The sequence below is a fragment of the Lynx canadensis genome, chromosome E2, assembly GCF_007474595.2.
Source record: "Lynx canadensis isolate LIC74 chromosome E2, mLynCan4.pri.v2, whole genome shotgun sequence".
Lineage (NCBI taxonomy): Eukaryota > Metazoa > Chordata > Mammalia > Carnivora > Felidae > Lynx > Lynx canadensis.
In genome coordinates, this window is record NC_044317.1 from 54,659,799 (window position 1) to 54,668,050 (window position 8,252).

Sequence of the window (8,252 nt, forward strand, 5' to 3'; positions counted from 1 at the left end):
CACTAGGAAATGGGCTAATGCTGTGGCAGAGGCCACACGGGCACTGTGACCCAGAGTGACAGTCACCCTCCTGAGGCCTCGGGCGCTGCCAAGCAAATCCGCCCTCGGCGTTCTGCAGAGAGAAACGGGGAGCTGTGGGAGGGAAGCGCCCGAAACACTAAAGAAGCCCCAGAGGCCTCTCTGCAGGGACACTGGGGATCACGAAGCCCGTCCTCCACACCCCGACATTGCAAACGGGGAAACCGAGCCTCAGAGTGCCTCAGGCCACACAGCAACACTGTGCACTGCTCAGGACCCCTCCATCCCAGGACCTTTGATCCCTGGAGCAGCTCTCCCCGTCCCTGGCCATTTTCTCCTGCACTAAGATTCTAGTGCACAGGTTGCAAAATCAAAAGCCCACATTGGCCCCGCAGGTAACAAAATGGGTGCCGTTGGCCTGGTGGGGACCTGGTCCACCTTGAGAGCAGGCTCCCCACCTGAAGGGGGTGCCAGCAACAGCGAACTCAGCTCCAACTCTTACCTCCCGGCAGGGATGAGATCTGAACTGCTGGGTCTTCTGGTTTTTGTTTTAATCTATCTGTCCTCTACCTCTGTCTGTCTGTCTGTCTATCTATATCTATCATCTGTCCATTCTCTACCTATCTATCTATGTATTTTCAGAAGAATCCAGACACCTAGATTCTAGTGTGAAATTTCTGGATTCACACACGTTAGTAACAGTGTTTAAAAAGCACCATGGGTCCTGGGGCGCCTGCGTGGCTCAGTCATTTAGGCATCCAACTCGATTTTGGCTCAGGTCGTGATCTCATGGTTCGTCAGGCTCTGTGCTGACAGTGTTGGGATTCTCTCTCTCCCTCTCTGTCCTTTCCCACTCGTACACGCCCTCTCTCTAAAAATAAGTAAACTTAAAAAAAAAAAAAAAAGACAGCATAGATCCATGTAAAGCCCCGTGTGGACCTATCACTCGCAAGTCTGATCAGAAGCCTAGACCTGGAGGAGACACCTTTTCTCTAAACACACCTCCTGCCCAAAGGAGGTGTGGTCATTCAGAATGCGAGCGCCTTGCCCAGTGGAAACAATCCCCAAACCTTGGGAAGAAGCTTGGGTCTGGAAGAATGAGGAAGAATTATTTGGGTGGAGAAGGACGTTCCAGGAATTCGTCCACTCGTCTGCCACAAATGACTGCAGTGGCCCCGTGTGCCAGGCCCTGGGCTGGGGACACAGATGAGTGAGGTCCAGGTGCTGCGCAGCCAGGGCTGCGTAGGGGGAGCCTCTGGGAGGGGGAGGGACAGGGGCCAGCCCTGGGAAGAGAGCGTGTGGCCCCAGCTGGGAGCCGGAGCATTGCCGTCGCGCTGGGCAGACGTGCTGGGGGCAGGGGAGCCACAGGAGGGAAGCTAGGAGGCAGGAGCCCTAGCGCTCCCGCAAGGGGGCGACGACAGGGAGAAAGGAGCCGGGCAAAACGCCACCGGCTGGGCCCGAGGAGTCACCCAGCCCGCTCTCCAGAGAAGCTAGAGGGACTGATGCTTGGAGGGCACACATGGCAAGTTCAACTTCAGCGGCCAGCGGGTTAAGGACTCCCAGACACGGCGATACCTAGTTCAGGGAAAACGGACTGTCCCCGTGGGGGAGTGGCGGGGGCGGGAGCCCGCAGCAGCTCCACGAACAAAGATGAGGTTGGAAAACGCATCCCCGGCCAAGGAGCGGCTGCAGGGCCGACCTCTTTCTCCAGAGTCCCTGGCTCCCCAGCCATCTCACACGCCCTCCCCCCGCCCGGTTCCAGGCTCAGTTAACCCCTGGTGTGCCCGCACCGAGCTGCGCTTGGAGGATGGAGGACAGGGCTGCCGCTGTCCCCGCCTCTCCAGCGGAGGGATGCCCCGCGGTCACTGCAGCGGGGCCGAGAGAGCACGGAGCTTCGAGGTCAGCCGCCGCGCGCCGCCGGGGCTGGGCTGCCTGTGCCGGGACCCCAGCGCTGCCCTATCCCCAGCTTCATCTGCGGAATGGGACCGTAACCTCCTGCGTCGCTGTGAGGGGGGAACGTGTTCCCGGCTACCTGGCACCGCGGGACGTTGAGGGCCCCGGCTGGCAGCTCTCGTCGCTTTGAGCTCTTTGCTCCAGGTCCCGTTCTAACCCATCAACATCCTCCCATTTGTATCCACCGGGAGTCCAGCCCAGGAAACAACCAGTAGCCGGTCCATATGAAGAGATTTATTGTGGGGCGCCTGGGAGGCTCCGTCGGTTAAGCGCCCGACTTCGGCTCAGGTCATGATCTCGCAGTTGGTGGGTTCGAGCCCCGCATCGGGCTCTGTGCCCGGACCCTGCTTCGGATTCTGGGTCTCCCTCTCTCTCTCTCTGTCCCTCCCCCACTCACACTCTGTCTCTCTCTCTCTCTCTCAAAAATAAACAAACATTGAAAAAAAAAAAAGAGAGAGATGTATTGCAAGGAATTGGCCTTATGGGGCTGTGGGGCTGGCTAGGCACGCCTGACATCCGGAGGGCAGGCCGTCGGGAGGCTCTCGGGCTCGTGAAGCTATTGTCCCCCAGCCGAATTTCGTCTCCTGGGAATCCAATCTGCTCTGAAGACCTTTCAGCTGATTGAATCAAGCCCACCCAGATTATTGAGAATTATCTCGACTGATTAAAGATGTCAGTCACACCCACCAAATACCTTTCGGGCAACACTAGGTGGAGGTTTGACTGATGGGGACCTCTGGCCCTAGCCAAGTTCACGCCGCCGTAAAACTGACCCCACCGTTTGATCCCCACCCCAGTGCTGGGAGGTGGATGCTATTATTATCTCCATGCTGTAGGGAGGGACAACGAGACTCAGAGAGGTTAAGGAGCCTGCCTGATGAGCACAGATAGAGACATGGGAGCCAGTGCTCGGACACCCCCTACCCGCCCTGCCTGGGGCAGTGAGTATCTTCAACTGATATTAATAACACCCAGCACATTTCCAGGGACATGACAGTGGCAGTTACAAAGTGGGTGATCGTACCTGACCTTTCGTGGGGAGGAAGCTGGTGAAGAGGGTAAGGAGTTATTCTTTTTTTTTTTTTTTTTCCTTTGAGAAAGAGAGAATCCCAAGCAGGCTCTACACTGTCAGCACAGAGCCCAATGCAGGGCTCGAACCCATAAACTGAGAGATCATGACCTGAGCCGAAACCAAGAGTTGGATACTTAGCCAACTGAGCCACTCAGGAGCCCCAGGGGTTATTTATTCTTTTAAAAAATGTATAGAGGAGCTCCTGGGTGGCTCAGTCAGTTAAGCATCCAACTTTCGATTTCGGCTCAGGTCATGATCGCATGGTTCGTGAGTTCGAGCCCCACATCAGGCTCTCTGCTGTCAGCACAGAGCCTGCTTGGGATCCCCCGTCTCCCTCTCTCTCTGCCCCTCCCCCGCTCAGGCTCTCTCTCAAAATAAATTTAAAAACTTTCGAAAAGTGTATTGAGAGCCTGCTGTGTGTAAGGGACTGGGGACGTGGTGCTGAATGAGACAGAGGTGGTCCCTTGGGGGCTCCCTTGGGGAGCTTAGAGCCTGGTAAGGGAGAAAGACTGGGCAAGGTAAGCAGACTAGAATAAGTAAGCAGGATGCATGACAGGTAAGGGGAGATAGGGAAAACAGTGGGTGTCCCTGCTTGGCCAAGGGTGGCCGTGGAAGGCCTCTCAGAGGAGGTGAAGATCTTGGAAGAAGAGAGTGCAGGCAGAGAACAGAGGTGAGCAAAGGCCTGGGGGCTGAGTGCCTGGTGTGTCTGCAGAGAGGAAAACGCCAATGCAAGAATTCTCCAGAAGGGGGGGGGGGGTGCCTGGGTGGCTCAGTGTGGGTTAAGCATCCCACTCTTGATTTCAGCTCAGGTCATAATCTCATGATTCATGGGTTCGAGCCCCACATCGGGCTCTGTGCTGACAGCGTGGAGCCTACTTGGGATCCTTTCTCTCCCTCTCTCTCTGCCGTCCCCCCCTTGTGCACTCTCTCTCTCTCTCTCTCAAAATAAACTTAAAAAAAAATCTCCAGAAGGAAGCTGCGGTTCCCTCAGGACCCAACCAAGAGCCCCTTGCGAACCCACAAACACGAGGCGTGGGCCCCTTCCAAGACCACACACTGTTATTTGAACTTCCAACTTTGGGCTTTCATGAATTACTCATTTTCAAACAGGTTTTGCGGGAGCAAGTTACAAAGGGGAACAGAACGAAAAAGCAAGACCCTGGCCTCATCCCAGTCCCCAGAGACAACCCGTTGCCCCCGGTGCCTGTGTTTCCCCCCACCGCTGAGAAGCAGCGCTGTGGCCCCCAGGGGCCACCAGACAGGAACCAAGGAAGGCTGCTAGCAGGCAGGGAAGACAGCATTCTCTGGCCACCCACCCTCCGGCGGTCAGCCTGTGCCTCTCTCTGGCCAAACCCGCCTTGAGGTCAAAGGGCAGGGGAGCTTGCTGATGTGGTCAGTAGAGGTCAGCCTCCCAGGCATGGACCAGGGGCGTGGAGGATAGAGGGGACGTGTAGTGTGAGGCCGAGTAATGGCCCCCAAAGATACCAGATCCTAATCCCTGGAACCCATGGACGCTACTCTACGAAGGAAAAATGGTCTTTTCAGATGTGATTGAGTGAAGGATCCTGAGGGGATTATCCTGGATGACCCAAGTGGGCCCTAAATACAATCACAGGTACCCTTACGTGAGGGGCGGAGCTTGGAGCTACACAGCCACAAGCCAAGGAACAGGTGGCGACCAGAAGCTGACAGAGGCAGGGGACAGATTCTCCCCCACCCAGCCCCAGAAGCCTCCGGAGGGAGTATGGCCCTGTCGACATCTTGATTTTGGCCCCGGGGGGACATCGGTGTCGGACCGCTGGTCTCCAAAACCGGGAGGGAACAGCGTGTGTGATTCTAAGCTTCTATGTTTTTGGCAATTTGTTCCAGCAGCCCTAGGGAGCCCTGGCGGATGGGGAAGGCGTGGAGAAATTATTCTTACCCTCAGTGTTTTGGATGACACAACTAAGGCACAGAAACTGTCAAGTCAGTGGTCCGACTGAGCATTTTCTTTTCTAATTTGAACAGGGAAATTTTAATATAAGGAGTTATTAACTATAACAGGTAATAATCTCTAAAGGGGTAAAGGAATATTGTGGGACTCAGGGAGGAAGCCGGAGGAAGGAATGAGCCTGGAAAGGGCCCTCCCCGCCAAGGCTGGAGTTGAGCCCACACTGCAAGAGATGTGGGTGTGGACCCTTGGACTGCGGGGAAGTTGGCTGGCTTGCCCAGACCGGAGCTGGTCCACAGATACTGAGTAAGCAGAGAACACCCCACCCAAGGGCCAGCGGGTGAAGCTGGGAAGCCAGCTTCTAGGACACACTGGGAAGCCATCAACTGGGACAGCACTGAAACTTGATGAGACGCCATCGCCGTGGGCACCCCCGAAACCTGACGGAGGTGAGCGCCACTGAATGCACCCCACACGTGTCACTGGTGACCACGCGGTAAGAGCGAGAAGAAGCCCAAGGAAAAATCAGAACAAGGCAGAAGCCCTGTTCCTCCTGCAGGGTCCCTCAGTTTCCCTCTACTGACAAAGCTTAGCAACCTGCTTACCGCAAAGGGGGAATGTTTAAAGGTTGCAGCTCTATTTTTGCAGAGCAGGTAATAAAGGATGGCTTTGGAGCATAGAGGCAATAGCCAAGTAGTATGATTACCCATTCATTCTGTCAGGTCTGGGAGGAGTGGCGTATTCTTTTTACGTGATTGGCAGATTTCCTTGTGTGTGTGTGTGTGTGTGTGTGTGTGTGAAGTGCTTGTTCAAGTCTTTTTGCCAATTTTTTAAAGTGTTTATTTATTTTGAGGGGCGCCTGGGTGGCGCAGTCGGTTGGGCGTCCGACTTCAGCCAGGTCACGATCTCGCGGTCCGTGAGTTCGAGCCCCGCGTCGGGCTCTGGGCTGATGGCTCAGAGCCTGGAGCCTGTTTCCGATTCTGTGTCTCCCTCTCTCTCTCTGCCCCTCCCCCGTTCATGCTCTGTGTCTCTCTGTCCCAAAAATAAATAAACGTTGAAAAAAAAATAAATAAATAAATAAATAAATAAAGTGTTTATTTATTTTGAGAGAGAGAAGGGGAGGGGCAGAGAGACGGGGAGAAAGAATCCCAAGCAGGGTCCGTGCCACCAGCACAGAGCCCGACGGGGGGCTCAACTCAAGACCTGTGAGATCATGACCTGAGCAGAAATCAAGAGTCAGACGCTTAACTGACTGAGTCACCCAGGAGCCCCGTTCCTGCCAATTTTAAAAAATGAGTTGTCTCTTGTTGATTTGTAGTGGCTCTTTATATATTCTGGCTACCAGTTCATTGTCAGATACACATATGACAAAGATCTTCAGCCGTGTCTAAGGCTTTGGGAAATTTTGTCGCTTCTCTGTGTCTCTGTTTCCTCATCTGTGAAATAGAGATAAAGACAAGACACACCTCATAAGGATGTCGTGAGGCTTCAAGGAGATAATGTCGGAAAAGTGCTCAGAAAGATGCCCGCATGTGGTAAGTACTCGTGTTGTCATCTGGCCTGGCATCGGCCAATCCAGGAAGAGGGAGCTCCTTGGATGGTCCTGAATTCAAGGGGAGCAATAAATGGTCTTTTGCCAGGGTGACAACGATTTTGTACAGAGGTGCCCTGGGACAATGGCCCTCCAAAAAGAAAGTTCTGCTCTGCGGTGTTTGCTAATTGCCATGGTGTAAATACTCCCTTCGTGGCCACTTTGAAACTAACGTGGTTTCATATCCGGCTTGCAGAAGCAGACAACAAGACCCTCCCTAGCCAAGATACGCTGGGGGGGCGGGGGCGGCGGAGAGGAGTGACTAAGATAAACAAGGGAACACGTGAAATAAAAGAATCGTGAAATAAAAGAATCCCAAGAGCTACAGAGACAACAAGGGAGCTGTGGTGTTAGGAGGGGGATTACTTTGGCTTCTCAAATGTGACATCTGGTCAGAAACAGTCTAGTGCCAACCTGGTGGGAAGAGCATTTCAGCAGAGGGAACAGCCGATGCAAAGTCCTGAGGCCACAGCAAGTTTGGCTTGAGGAACAGAATGAGGGCCGCGGCAGCCGGAGCTGAAGTGAATGTTTGAGGCCGGCAGTGGCATCAGTGTGCTGGCTCGTGTGTTTAGTGGTTTTTGATCTGAAGGTGGAGACAAAGGTAGACCAGGGCACCGCTGTGGTCAGAGCAGTGCTGGGGTGGGGGTGGGGGGTGGCAGCTCTAACTGGGGAGAGTACTGAGGACAGGGACAGGGAGGAGGCGACAGAGTAGAAACCGTTTTAAAGGCAAAACCGGAGGCTCTTGCCGAAAGACTGGATGTGGGGGCAGGAAGGGATGATAGATGTGCTTGTGAAGTAAAACAGACCCTGTGGGGTGACTTAGAAACTCCTGACCCCAAATGTCACAGACTGGGAGGCTGAGACTTCCCTTGCTTCAGAGGCCTGTGGCGGAGGGGTGGGGGGAGGGCGGATGGGCCTGGTGGGCCCAGGGAGAGAGGACCCAAGAGGGAGGACAGTACCTAGGAAGTGAGTATATGGTGGGACCAGGAGGAAAGAACTAATCACACGTAGTTGGGAGACACCGAGGTTCTGGGAAGAGAAGGGACCCATCTAAGGTCACACAGCCAAGTAAGTGAAAGAATGGGGAGTCTAGAGTTTCTGCACCTAAGCCCTAAGCCCTGGGTTACCATCTCCTCCCCACTCGCATGATCAGGTCCTGGTCCTGCCCCATTCCCCCTACTATCCTGAGGATGAGGACTGGAGTGAAGAGAAAAAGGAAATTTCACCCCAAAGGCAGTGTTATTCGTGAAATAAGAGGAACTGGGATCCTGGACTCCTGGGTCTGAGGGAGGAGGGGGCTGGGGGCCTGTACTCCTGGGTCTGAGGGAGGAGGGGGCTGGGGCAGGACTCTTGTGTCTGAGGGAGGGGCTGGGGGCCAGGACTCCTGGGTCTGAGGGAAGAGGGGCTGTGGGCTTGGACCTCTGGGTCTGAGGGAGGAGGGGGCTGGGGGCAGGACTCTTGGGTCTGAGGGAGGAGGGGGCTGGGGGACTGGGCTCCTCCAGGTCTGAGGGAAGAGGGGCTGGGGGTAGTACTTCTGGGTCTGAGGGAGGAGGGGGCTGGGGCAGGACTCCAGGGTCTGAGGGAGGAGGGGGCTGGGGCAGGACTCCAGGGTCTGAGGGAGGAGGGGGCTGGGAGCAGGACTCCTGGGTCTGAGGGAGGAGGGGGCTGGGGCAGGACTCCAGGGTCTG